This window comes from Rhopalosiphum padi, chromosome 4, assembly GCF_020882245.1.
Source record: "Rhopalosiphum padi isolate XX-2018 chromosome 4, ASM2088224v1, whole genome shotgun sequence".
Lineage (NCBI taxonomy): Eukaryota > Metazoa > Arthropoda > Insecta > Hemiptera > Aphididae > Rhopalosiphum > Rhopalosiphum padi.
In genome coordinates, this window is record NC_083600.1 from 39,670,529 (window position 1) to 39,687,003 (window position 16,475).

Sequence of the window (16,475 nt, forward strand, 5' to 3'; positions counted from 1 at the left end):
AGTTTTCCCGAATAAAAAAAAAACGCATGTCTAGTTATACATTATACACGTCATGGTAAATATAATATGGTATACCTAAGTATAGTGTGCATGTCAAACGGAATTGGCCCGTTTTTGAGTACCGTGTTCCCTTGTTTTGACAAACTTCGAACAGGATGCTTTTTGTACGTTTATAGAATAAAGTCCTGTTTTAATCCCGATGTATCTGTATGCATTGTAATACGTGTATAAAAAAAAAGTGGTTTTTTTTTTTTAATGTTATAAAAACTAAACATATTGATTTAACTGTGACATGCTGCTCTACCAGCGGTCTAGATACATTGTATGGCAGGTAATTTAATTAATTTAAACATTTCCAACAGTTGAAATAAAATAGTTGTATATCGGATAAAAACACGTTTAAACGTATTCGACTGCAGTAGTACAACAGTTATGTGGCGTTGCAAATGATGTGCTTGGAGCTCACCGGCTATGATACATCTCAATATATTTTACACCGGTGTTCCCCCCCCTTCTAAACTCCTTTGTACGCCTTTTCGTAAACCAGTGATCTTACACTTTGGACCCTCATTGTTGATTTTGTAGGCGAATGTTGTTATTCGTATAAATGCAAATAGCTATTATGTCATAATATTCGGGATTTGAGTGGCACTTTAATTAACACTGGATAGGTCGTCTCGTAATTGCAAAAGCAATTATTAAATATTTATACGCAAACATATTTTAAATAAAATACTTTGTAATTAAGATAATCGTTAATCGATTATATTATTATATTTTACTATAGAGTGTTGTTGTTTTTGTCAAAACCTTGGGTTGTTTACGTATTAGCGAGTGGCATTTGTTGTAAAATTAACATATTTCAAATAAATAATAAAAATCTGTAAAATAATATAAATAATTTGAATCTGTACAATCATAATATAAAATATCAAACCTTTACAGTCATAACTCATACCCAGGAGCAAAGGATAGTCAGTTTAGCTGTCTACTCTCTCCAATGTTTTATAGATAATAAGTGTAAAATAAAAGTAGTTGTACTTTAATATTATCTATTGCATTAGTAATATTATTGTTTGATTTGGAAAAATATACACTAGTTATAAATTATTATAATATTATATCTTATTAAATCTTCGATAATATGGGAATGGAATTGTGGCTAGCAAATACTATTTACTAGCTTGTAGTATATTAGACATAAGTATAAAGCGTAGAAATATAGTGCCTATCACCTATCATAATAATAGAAAATTTTTTAATAATATTAATTACAAGATATCAATTTATTTTGTATATGATACTACACTGAATATCGTATTAGTGTTTGATGGAAAGAGCGGTTGACGGTTTAAAAATTGTATTACTCCTTCTCGAATTATTGTTGGAACAGAACTTAAGTATAAACTTGAACATTTATATATTATTTATAACTATTCTCTGATAAATGATAATGTCTGCGCACTCTTATACATATTATATGTATACTTACTACAGGTTCAATAATGACATTTATTTCGATTTGTTGGCTTATACTATACTATAAGTCTGTTACCCTATATTATAACCAAATAAAAATTCATTAAGTGTCTTATCCACAGTAAAGCTATATAAATATCTATCATAGATATGTATACATATAATATAACTCACACAAACACTAAAACTACAAGCAAACACAATTTATGCAAGTCCAAAGGGGATACCGTTAATAATTGAACGTGGCACTTTTACAAAGAACTTTGAGAATGATTTGGTTAATATTCTGAACAACTTGCAACTTATTCATTTCCAATTCTCATTCCGGTATCTGCACCTGGATTTAATTAAATTGTTCGAGTGTTTTTTTACCGATGGCGCAAAAATGATGTCCCATGGCAGTCGTGGTATTGATTTTAGACCTTCAGCTAATGGAAGAGATTCAATTACACAAACACACTAAATTTCGTGTACGAAATTTAGAAATAAATAATAAATAATTACTACAGCTTCCCCACTGAATCCGTTTTAACATATTATATGTCTATATTATAATGATGTTATTCGACACAATGTTTCGTATAGATCCAAGACGCGAAGGAAATAGTTTTGTGGTGTGTTCCGACGCGATAACAGACCTTTCCACATTGTATATTATAATATATTGAAAGCTTTGCTTTTGTCGTACGAGTATTTTTTTATTATTTTTATTTTTTTTTTTTCATTTCACGTTAACCCTCGTCAAATAACTTATAATACGTTTAACATATTTTATTTACATAGGCGCCGTGTTGTAATGGAATAATTTACAGCAATCACCATATTGTATGACTATTATTAATAACCCTATAAATTACACAGAAATAATATACTAATAATAATACGCCTAGCAGTACAGTATAGTGAAATTTATCTCACACTTCTTCGAAGTACATTCATTTTTAAAGAACCCATGCTCGCGATACGATGAAATTCGATTGCAACGAAAAAATATATAAAACAATTTTTAATCGTATATCATATAGTTGTCATGTAATATATAGGTAATAGTTGCATAGTTGCATGTACAATACAGTCGTATGCCAACACGGGTAAGGTATAATAATATAGTACGAATGTTTTTGATAGTTTAGTTGTCAGAGTGGAAATAAAAAAAAAACACGCACTCGAAATATATAGGACATGCACAATATACATATATGATAAAAAAAAAATAATATATTATTAGACATTTCAATTCGAACATAATAAGTGTAATATATTTATATGCTTAATCTGACACGTCTAAGTTTAATGAAGTCATAAATAACATTATTATACACGGTAGTGAGCAAAATATATTGTACGCACTCGTCTCAAAGACTTGTTTACCAATTTATTCTTTGATATCTAACAAAATGACTATGTAGAGTATAAATCACGTCAATATATATTTACATAATATACACTACCCGAGTTCCGTGGTGTGTGTCTACGGTGTTTTATTTTTAAAAATTATTAATAAAATTTCATTGACAGTTTTTTTTTCCATCTATTTTTCTCCTTAATATATTTTCCCGATATCATCATTTAATTATTTTTATAGCATACCTACCCATAAACTACGTATCATGGTAATACATATATGAGTACATCCGTGTATTCACTCGCTCGTTTGTCAATAGAAGCAAACACATACGTAAATACTTATTATATTATACTCGTATATACTCTTGACGTGATAGAATGGGATGTAGTAGGTATATTTTGTAAAAATATCAAAGCTAATTTAATCTGTTATATTTATTTTTAAGTGTTCGGATTTAAAATGTTTATGAAATAAAAATGTTATTTAATTATGATAAAAAAATCAACGAAAAAAAAACCTAGTGGTTGTATACATATATATTACGTTATTATTAAGAGTCAAGAGATAATAATATCGGAATACGTTTTTGTTCGTGAATAGCACTGATGGTTAAAAGGATTAATAATAGATATATTTAAAGTATAGGTACTTACGATTACATTCAGAAAAGTAGACAGTCGAGAGTGGTGCAGTACACGCGGCGAGACAGTTGAATGTAAGTGACATGTTCGTTGAATTGTCTGTGAACTTGGCGAATGAAAATTGTTAAGCCGTAGTATTCCGTAATAACTGAAGGTTAGTTTTCATGCGTGTTATAAAATAAAATTGATTTTAAATATACCAAAATCAAACTTAAAATTATTATCAAATATTTTGCATTACTTCCAAGGCCGAGTCTAAGAATAATGGGAAGAGTTAAAAATTAAAATATATAATAAATAAACTGTAAAACAGGTGAAATTAAAAAACTTTAAGAACTTTGACTTTATTTAACTTTGAAAACTCTATTTAGTTATAGTTGTTTAATCAATAAATATAAAACATCATGCATATATTAATATGCTTAAAATGAATATTATTATAATTTTTATACAATATGGCAATCAATTTATGTTTCTACGCTCGTTATTTCAAAAAGTTTGAACACTTGTTATTATAAAACAATATTTAAAAAAAAAAAATTTATTTTTTTTACATATTTTACATTTTAAAATTATTACAACATACATCGTATATTTTATATTCTAAAAGCCGAATATTTTTCCAGGATTTCGATACATACGAAAAACCCGAATTTTAAACGAACGATTATTACTAACAATTGGTAAATAATAATAATAATAATTCGGAAAATACTAAAAATAGTTCCCGTATGGCAATATTGTTATTATTTAAAATTGTGCTTGTTGGCATGTTATTTTAATTATTGTTATATTATATAAATTATTTTTAAAAATAACAAAAGTTATATTTATAAATTATTAATTTGTTGTTAAATTTTATTGAAATTTCAATTTATAGTTTGGATATAATATAAAAGGTCTATATTTAAAGTGTATTAAGTTTAAGCCAGAGAATATGTATAAAATAGTCATCAACATCTATGCCTACTTAAGCGTTCAACCATGATTTTGAGTAAATGTATTTGCCATACATTGAAATTGGTACTGTACACTTAATATATTATAAAATGTATGTATGTTTTTAACACAAAATATACCTTTGTTGTTACGTCTCCCATAATCATATTTCTCAGCCAAGAATCAAATAACATATCAATCATTAATAAAAATTAACAATTTTAGGATAAAAATCTAGACAAAAAAGTTTCATCTACATATTTATCTAGATAAAAATTGAATATTCTATCTTTATATCGATCTAGATATTTACTTAGCCAGTACTTTCATATTTATTTAAATATTATTTTTTTCTATCTGAACTCAACACTGGTCATATACCGTATAAGTATTTAAAGTTTAGATGAGTGGAGAACACAAATGTAAGTACTCCGCAGAATGCTGACCTTCTACTCCGCTCATCAAGTATTAAATACCCACGTCTTATAACAAAATAACTACTATCCATATTTATAGTTTGAAATATGTAAGTAAGTATTGAAGTATTTCGAAAAATATTCTATTTAAGAAAATTAAATTAAAAAGGAATGCTATTTTTCAAAAAAGTAAAAAAATTAAGAAATAATAACGACAAAAACATATATTTTTATATAATTTAATGACACTGCGGAATAATATTTTTAAAACATTCGTATGTTTTATGTGTATTATAATTTGATATTTTGACCAAAATAAAAAAAATATATGGACCTACCCGTATAGGTAGCCGTAAAATACCTGCCAATTCTAGTTAATATGTAAAAACATAAATTATTCTCGACTGAAAATTATTACATCTTTAGGCGTAACATCCATAGCTGTCATACATATTTTATGCTATATACCTCGACAGTGACGTAATTTGATTATATCTGGTGTAAAGGAAAGGGGATCAAATATTTGTACATTTAACATATTACCCCAAAGAAGATTTTTTGTAGAGAACATTCCCATACAACCATTGTATCCATTTGGTGTGTTTATTATCTTCGCTCCGTAATAAAATAATATTCGACCGCTAAATAGTTTATTTATGTACTACAATACACTAATAAAAATATTTCCAAAAACGTTAAAATATTTTGAAATAATGAGTGTTTTTCGATAAAAGAATCACTCACTATTAATGTTAAATAAAAAAATTCATGATAAGGGATACGACACTTAAATTTTGTTCCCTTAATTACACCACAAATGTGTTAATTTGTCGTTTAAATTGTAGTGCCCTTAGAAAAATGATAATAATTACACAATACGCTCGAAAAGACATATTATTTAAATGTAGCTCGGGGAGGGAGCATATATTTCTCAGAGATGGCAGATTTATACTATTTTTACATTTTAAATATTTTGCTGTTTTTACCATTTTTTTTAAAATTTTTATATTTTTTTTATTTTTATTTATAATATTGTAAAACTGGAGAAGTCAGTTTGCTGAGTTTACCTCGTCATTGAGTAAGTCACTGTAATGGATATGTTAAAACTTAAATTTGCATATGAAAAAAACATTCTGAGCAAAGGCAGACTTACCGCTTATTTTTTAAAGATAATTTATTATATCTTATATTTAAACTATTATTAATAAATAATTTTTCTATTCGTTATATTATATGGTAAGTCAAACTCATTTTTACCACAAAAAAATCAATTCTATATATTGTATACAATTAAATGCATAACATTTTTAACTCAATCGAGTTTAATAGCTGTCTTTAAAATTTAATCAAGCTTATGTTATTATGTTTTGTGTGTGTGTGTGTGTGTGTGTGTGTGTGTGTGTGTGTGTGTGTGTGTGTGTGTGTGTGTAGGGGGGGATATTAAAATATAGACAAAATTGAATTTAAACCAAAAATAATAATTTTAACTATTTTTTTATAATCAAAAAAACATTAACATGATCTTAGAACACTCATCACCAAGTAGTTATTTATTTGATATGCCCAGCAACAAAAAGTAAACATTTAAACTCATATTACGCTATTTAAATATATAAGTATATTGTATATTTTATATCATAAATCTTTTCACAATGTTTTATGAAGTACGTTGATATCTATTTATTAACAGCTGGTATTATTGCGTATGTGAACTATGAAATGATATTATAATAAAGACTGTTTTATATTATAATAAAATATGTTAAGAAATATAGGTTGACAGATTGTCTCCGCTCAAAATTGTTTTTCAAACGCAATGATTTATCTTTAAATTCAAATTTAACACATCCATTATAACAACCTACTCAATAACGAAGTACTCTTGACACCTACTATACAGCAGAGCGATTTCCCCAATTTTTCATATATATATATTATACATATGTTGTTAATGTAAAATTTATCGATATATTTCTATTTTCAACATTTTCAAAGAAACTTAGTAATTAATATAATATAAGTTAAAATATAATAAAGGTAAAGAATGGACAACTTAAAATGAACCTTAACACAAAATAGTTTCAACGATTAAATGTTATTAGGTACTAATTTTTAAACACGCTAGATTTAAAACGTGTAGACAATATACTATAATTAATATATACTATAAATCGTTATTTTACGTCATGTTCGACCAATTAAAATTTTCCTAAATAAATATATAGTTTCTAAAGCATATTGAACAATGAAAATTATTTGTTTTATGTGTAAATTCATATTTATATCAAATTATCAAATATGTATTTAAAGATCGAATTTCTCAGAACAGGACAAAACAAATAATATTTTATAAACTTCGATTTTTACATTATGCGTATTTATTTATTATTTCAATTCATAAGATATTATGATTTGTAAAATAGTTTATAATAAATGGCTTTTAAATCGTTTTAAAATTGTGAAATAAAAATTTAAAATGTTACGAAAAGATTAATTTATAAACGAGCTATTGCGTCTTGTTTTTATTAAACTCTGGACCAATCGACATAACGATAATAAATCAAAGGAAATTGAATAAAGATTCTCTTTTCCTTCACAAAACCTTGATTCATACAACATTATTCTGGCCGAAAGGCATACGTTGTATTTACATTTTACGTTGGTTGATAGATGAATAATTTTTTTTTATCTTTACCATAACATAGCAGACATAGCTACACGTGGGATATTTTTAAATTTCTTGGTTAAACAAATTAAATAAACTACAGTAAATATAATTAAATCTTCAGTAGGTATATCGAATATATCGTATTAAAATTTACACCACTATACCATTATTTCACAGATCATTTCTTTACAATTAATACTTTGTTATCTATATAGTTTGTACTTGACGTATTTTTTCTGTGATAAACACTAAAAACAAAAATCAACATAGGTAATACAAAAACTATATCTTTGCCTGTGATTTTATTTAAATATTCTCTACTACATTACTTTCAATCAATATTACTATTATTAACTACTATATTATAACTTATATAATGTATCTTATACTCACCCTGTATAAGAATATTGATTGTGTAATTTATTTTTACATCCAATATAGCAATATAATTACCGCTGACTAATAATGTTAAAAAAAAAAAAATGCTCACACCATGACGTTCCTGTTTTACTTGAAATTTAATAAATTTACTTACTTATTAGTTATTACATTAAATATTTTTCGGATAAACTTTATTTTTAATTACATTTTACTCAAAATAAAATGTCAAACATAAATAACTTTAATCGATACAGTTGTAGTAGATCAAAACTTACTATCCAATCTTTTTAACAATTTTAATAATGATAGCTATTATAATAAACTGAAACACATTAATTACTAAACCCAAACTAATTATAATAAATATGATAATAATCGTAAGTTACGGAAGTGAGTAATTATTTTATACGTTCGTGAAGTTCATAGTATTTATGACTTATACGATACGCAAATAATATAATAATATGTCGGTGACAACGTGTGTGTAGGTAACTGTTTGATTTAAATCACCCTCCCGTATTTACGACTATCTTCTTATTCATCCACCACATACAGCTACATAGTCAAATTTCGTTTAATTACGTTTGGTCAATTTGGCCGATCTTATTTTAACAGAAACGGTACAACGTGAAACGATAGAATTCAAGTGATGGATTTGTATAAATATATTGTTAATAAGTTATGTACCAACTTTCTTTGTTTGCCACTAGGAGGACGTATAGGTCATAAAATATAGAACGTAATGTATAATTTTATTTTTACCTTATTGTTAAATATGCAATACGTCTCCTAAAAGATTCATTTCAAAAGATTTTTGTTTCTTTAATAATGCACATTCGATGACGACTGACGACCGAAGCATACATCACCATTGGTCACTGTTATTGTCATTCGTGGAGCCATTGAACGTTCAAAAAGACTCCACATCGGTGGCCTATTCTGATATTCAGTACTTTTTTTCAGTCACGTCATGCATGCCTGTCATGTCAGCGCTCGCATCTTTTCTACGGCAATCTCGCTCGTTTTTCATTTATCTTTTCTTTTCATATATTTATATTTTCTTTTCGAACATTCATCAAATAAAACCAATTTATTTATTTATTTATTTTATTCGAAATTCAAACATTGAATACTGGGCCTCAGTAAGATAACCCGTATATGTGTCGAGTGGAGAAATAAATCATACGTAAATTATAAATAATTATAATATTAGTTTAAGATATAACTTAATCAATTTAAAGTTATGGTTATTATTAATTTAACAATTAAATATATACTTAATTAATAAAAGAAAAATTCAATGTGTAAAAATTAAAAAAAAAAAATAAGTAATTGAAGCGAAACAAATAAATTAAAATGGAATAAAAAGAAATACAAATAACATAATATCAATATGGGTTAAAAAATTATTTATTCTATACTATATTATCTCTTAAGTTAAATAACCAAAGTTATTTTAAAGTTATTTATAAAAAAATAACGATTTCAAATTTTGGCAGGTGTATTATTAAGTAGCTATACCGCAGTATAATGTAGAAGATTATTACCTTCTAAAAATATATCTAGTGAATTTTATTAATTCCTTGTGTAGTCCTTAAACTTTATTATAAATAACAGAAATTGTTTGAAAATGTTCTATTGAATTGAAGTTAGGTAGCATTCTTATAAATAAGTCATAATAGACACTTTGAACAAATTTGGTACAACTGATTGCGAAATTCTTGGTACATTAAATACCTATCTCCCTGTTCTACCTATAAGATAATTGTCATAATTTTAACTATTTAATTAAATTAAATTTGTGTTTAATCGTATAAATGCAATTAAGTTACAGACCAGTTGTTGCCGTCACCCATACGATTACCACACACTCGAAGGTTAGATTTCTTATCTCTTACTTATTCGCAATTAGTGCAGCCAGAGAAAAATTAATATAAATAAATTAAATTTCCTGCAAACTCTAAATCAAAACGACTCCTCTTCTCAATCATAGAAGATAGAACCCAAATTTATCAACTCATAATCGAAACACGAACCCAAATGAAAGTCTAGAATTAACCAGGAAATTTTCTATCATCATTGACGACCTTAAATCATTAATTGTTTTCTCTCATTTCCCTACTTACCACTAGGTACTGTTAATAAATTAATCCCAAAAATCGACCAATAAAAATCACTCATTATGCTACCATGAAATTTACTCAAGACCATCGTTTAAAACATTCCCGGACAATCCGAACAGTCAAGCAAACCGAAATTTAACCTGATTCCTACTAACACTAAATTAAATTAAATGATTGGTGTCTTAACTGTAATTATATTTTTTAAATCAAACCAGTTTATCTATTAACTAATTAATTATTATTTGTACTCGTAACTTTTGAGTAGGTACTGAAATATATGTATTATGTTATACAATATCGTGGTATATAAATGTTTACAACACCGGTGAGAATTGGTACTATAATATTATATTATTTGACGATGTCATACACATAATATTATGATATCAAAATTGACATTTAATTTATTAAGTATAGAGGTCCCGCGCGGATATCTCATTAATATAATACGGCTTAAAAGAATGCTACGAATTTCATTTCTGTGTGTATAACGGTATTAAAATATCTCCTGAACGAAAATTACTCTCGGTGAACAACGAAACAATTTATAATTATTATCGTTGACATTTCGCCCATATTCCCGAGAATAGGCAAAACTGCAATTTGTTGTTGCGAGACGACGACTGACGCGTGCGAGCGTGTACTTGACAGTTACATTTCGAATTCCGTTTCCTGACCCAGGTGTAGTGATTTGCATTATATAATAATTATATTATTATTGTTCAACTTTCTCGTCGTTTATTAAAAAATAAATAAAACAAAAGTAATCATAATTTCATACCACATACAAACTATAGTAACTATACATCAATACTACAACACTGAAACCGTCTGCTGCCCTTTTACTCAAAGAACAAGCTTGTAAGACAAAACGGTTTATAAATAATATGATATTATTATACCATTACAATGTCAAATATACATATTATTTAACTTGGTTAAAAAAAAAATAGTCAAGTGCGCGTTATTTAATTATATTAGTTTTTAAAATTTATAGTATGAATAAATACTATCTATTTAAGTATTAGTGTTTGAAAAATAAAAAATGATTCTCAACAGTAACGAAACAAAAGAATGAAAAAATATTCTCAAGTTGTTTATGAACTCTTAACGACGCCTCGCATCATTGTTTTATCGTTATCTGATATACATTTCAAAAATAATTAAGTTCATTACTATATTATTCTATTATTTTTATTATCTTATTATAACTTAATTTCAAATACGGTAGTCGGTAATTAAAATATTAAAATGACATTCAATTCATATACCGATATTATTATAAAGTAATTTTTTTAATAAAATTTTAAAATGTTGACTATTTCGATGTTATGATGTTATGCATGCTCATTACTCATATATACATTCATAATTAAATAATTCATAAATCATACAATTAGACTTACAATTTACATAGATTAATGCATTTATGGTTTACTAAAATTGCACAGTGAGATATAATATTAAACAGTTATGCACTGTAGAGTTAAGCATTGCGAATATTATGTATCATTATAAATTTATAAACCTATACGAATAATGGTAACTGAAAACATTTTTAAATCATTCAACAGAAAAATAAAAATTTTGAACTTCAGCGGAACTTTAACAGTTAACATAATTGAATAAAATAAATAGTAATATATCATTTCAATGCGGTATAAAACGTTTCACTTTACATTTTACAAGAATAAAAATGAGACAAGTGATCTATGATTGAAAATGATGAAATCTGATAGAGACAAACAACTAAAAAGTAATTAAATTTTATTCCAATATCCTAATATTTTTTTAATATTAACGTTTGCAAATTTGTAATGCAATTCTAAGAAGTGAAGAATACATCAAACAGTACCTACTTAGGAACTATTATTAATTAATTTTAGTTGTATTGACATACTTTCAAAAACAAGGCACTGTAAATTTCATCCAATCAATACAATTTTAAGAACAATTTATAATTAGCTTTATATTTAATATTATATAATATGTATTGTATACATTCAAGAATGTAGGTATCTAACACAGGTCCTTTGAATATAATTGAAAGCAATTATTGATTTTTATTCATTTTAATTTATCAGCACACCTTCCGGAAAAGTGTTAATGAGCAATTAATTTTAATTTTCTAAACAGAATCTTTAAATTTATGCTACCTGCAGGCGTCATTCTGATACGGAAATGAAAACAAAAAATAAGTTATAAAAAACACTCAAAATAAGAGAAGAAAAAATATAATTACTTAAAAATTAACAAATCCATTCGATACGTTTATATAATATTATACATATTGTAATATAACTATTATAAGCTTATATCAATAATAAACTTTCTTTTTAAGTTTAATTTTAAAATACAATATTTTTTGTTAAAATCGTTATAAAATGTTAAAATAATTCACATTATATTTGCAATTAACTATATAGAATACTTTAATTATTTTTAAGTAAACACTCATATTAATCTAGTAAATATTTATGTATTAATGATTAAAAATACGGTTTAAACTTCATAGGTCATTTGTTTTTTTACAGAAAGATTTTAATTTAGAAAATACTCTGTATCTTCAATTTTTACGTTATAATATTTGAGTTTTGGTTTATTTATATTAGCGTTATATAATAAAAATCTTTGAAAATAATATAACATTGAAATGCACAGATGGTCTCTATTCAGTAGGTACACGATAACTTCTTATAAATAAATGTCCGGCAATTTATCATAAAAAATACAGACAATTGAAACAAAATATTATCATAGTTATGCCTGCACAATAAGTAGTTATGTATCATTACGCTTACTTATAGTATCTAGCAATGCACCGATCATTATACTCAATGAAGTTGTTAAATACACGGTATATGATTATTGTATACTGATAAAGTTCCTCTTCCAAAAAAGTAATTATTTTCATTCAGTAGACCGCGCCGACTATAATATACCTACATCCTACACAATATTTCAAACAAAATATTTTACTTTCAAAAAGTTACGTGCAAGGTGCAACGAACAAGCAACCCTAATACAGTCAAAACGTAAGTTATTTATTGTTAAACTTACAACTCGTTAAATTCTAAATAAAGTTTTTGGATTTCACACTAAACACGAACACTTTATACATTCCGATCTATATTTCACTTTAGTGTATGACATGATTTATTGCATTAGATTACCAAAAATATATTCATTATTGACATTCAGTGTGACGTATTAGTTAGGAACCTACATGTCTTTTATTAAGTCAGATTTTTTTTTCTATTTAGAAACATTGTTTTAACATCCTTAACGCATGAAAATATTTTTAGACGCACATTCAGTAAAATTAAATAATATGTTATGTAGAATAAACACAATAGTTATACACATTTATATTATATTTTAGATTACAGGAATATCATAATTCATCAATAGGCAGTTTTTTTCCAAATCATCAAGATAAATTTAATTACATAATTTAAGCTTATTATACATCAATTGTAAAATAATATAAGCAAAATAGAAAAGAAAAATATTTATATATATTATATATTTTAGATTCTGAGCTAAACGATGAATGTATTGATTTTACCTTGTTGTGAGTGTGTGTATGTGTGTTTTGAAGACGATTTTTCCAGAATATAAAATGCTTCAGTCTTCAATATTGAGAGTGGTTCTGATAGTAAATTGAATCTAGTTTGTACATTGGGGTCAAAATAATCAGAAAAAAACTTAAATAAAGTTACGGAATAACGAGAATATTTACACACCAATTTTCGCTAAAATCGATTTTTTTTTTTGTAAATTCAAAAATCAATAACTGTAGATACCTACTTGAAATTGTCGCACTCAATATTTATATTAATATTTTCTAGAAATAATAAAATTTTGAAAAATATTCTTGCACTTTTTATGCTTTTAAAAGATATTTGACGTTTGCTATTTTCTTTGTTGAATTTTTAATGTTGATCTTTTTCTCGTTTAAAAATGTTTGAATTGTAATCGGTAGGTATATTGACTTATAAATGAATAACGATAAATCATAATAAATTATAATGCAATAATTAATAACACAAAATAATATTATACCATTATTTTATCAAAAATTCGTTTATCCTTCTGTAATTTTAATAGAAAAATGAATTATATTTTAATACCTTCTTATAGTAATATAAATATATGATGTATAAAATATATTTGAAATAGATCCTTACTCACTGTGTCGTACCGTCTCCACTCATAATTATTTTTCATGTACAATTAGTTATTATTCTATTTAAATTTAACACACCTATTTATGACGAAGTATTCTGGAAACCGTCATACATCTATACAGCAGAACAACTCCCTGTTTTATTTTTTATGTTACATTACATTTAATATATTTACAACAAAATATTTTGTTTTTCAAGTATTTGTTGTTTAATATTTTTTTATACATTAAGTAAAAACAATGTAGGGATAATAACTGGTCAGTAGTTTCGAAGAATGAATTCATCCATAAATGGGACTTCACGAACAACAAAACATAATAAACAAAAACAAACCTGTTGCATGTTTTCATTTTTTATAAAGTCTATAATAATACAAATCATAGGTTTTATATCAGATTTATCTCTAAAGAAAATATTGACACAAATATTGTGTGTGTTATAATAATGGTTCAAAAGAAAAAAAAATATTGAAATTATTATAATAATATTATTATGTTGTTTTAAGCTACAGAAACAAGCCTACCTTATACTTTAGCACAGACACAATGTTGATTTATATTTTTGAACTTTTTAGGTTAAAATCATAACACTGTATTTAATAACTGCACTTATCTTTGTAAGCCAAAGCAAACATTTTCATTGGTTTAAAATCAGAACTTGGTATAAAATAAAACAAATCGTGATATCATGATTCATCGATGTATAATTCATTTTAATTTTTACATAAAACATGACAATAACAAATTTGATATAATGAGTATATATTTATATTCATCAATTTCATTATTTTTTTTATTTTTTTTTAGAATATTCCTCAGCGTTTAAAAGCCAACGATTGAGAACTATTTAATTTTCGTAGTAAAATTGTTTTATATATTTTATTAATTTGATTCAAAATTTAAATAATTTAAAAATATTAATATCATTCGGATAAATGTACGAATTTAGTTTAAAAATTGTAATTCTTATTCGTTTGATATTTTATATGATCCCGTGCCTGCATGAATGCGGAAAAAATTCAATAGCATAATGTGTAACGATTGCCGTCTATCGACATCGTACATTCCTCCTTAGACGGGGCACGATTAATATGACGAGTGTAAGGAATGGCGAATGGGGCCGAATGCTGATTTAAGGTTTTTCAACACGCGTTGTGGTGTATAATGATGACTGATACATGCGTACGACACGAATAGAAAATAGAAATACGGCAGTAGAGAAAACTCCGCGTCGATATCAGCGAACACCCACACTCACACGGCACATCGGCTCACCATATCCAAATCGGTAACTCTACAATTTTTATATATTGTTATACATTATCTATTTTGTATTTTATCAATAAACTTATACTTTTATATATATGTATCAAGAATCGAGTGCTTTACTAACCGAAGGTAACCTTGATCTCTAGTGTCAATATTTACACCGAGGTCGAGTCCCCGTGACCTCGCTAATATAAACATAACTTCACCATAGGGAACACGTCGAACAGTATTATATAGTAACCGGGGGAAAGAGAACGTTACATATGTTATACCAAAATATTTAAGTATAGCATTTATATGAATGTAAACATATATTTATTATATTTAGTCGTGTTAATCAGGACACGATAATTATCAATAAAATAATACGTTTGATTTAATTAACATAACATTATATTATTATACACCTATACTAGATATTGTATAAATTAGACTCATCATAAAAAGTTTTAATAGTATTTAAACTATATATTTTTTTTTTAATTATTGTAAACCGTTATGTGTACATATATAATCTAGTTCAAAATAATTGTCATTATTTCATACTTATTTAAATTAGTGATTAAAATATTACGTAACAGTGATCCACGTAGGTATAAAGGGATATCGATGATACTACAATACAGAAACGGAATAAAAAACCATATTTGTATAGTGTATTCTGTATTCGGTTAAACATATAATATGGGAACCTGTTTTATAATATAGTATGAATACAAAGACACTAAGTATAGGCACTTGTATTAAATATGAAGCACCTCGGTGAACGTTTTTTATTTCTTTTCACGAAACATATACAAGTGGTCCTTAATCTCTTCTGTGAGTAACATCAAGCATATTTGACACGCGCAAGTCGGTCGATTATACGATTTTTTTATTTTTTTTGTCATATAGACCAAAAATGTCACGTACGGGGTAGAGACGTTTCCAATAACTTTGAAAAACGTCATTATGCTCAATCCTTTCGAATGGAGTCTTTGGTATGTGATGGGATTGAATGGCGGATATATAACTGCGTTATA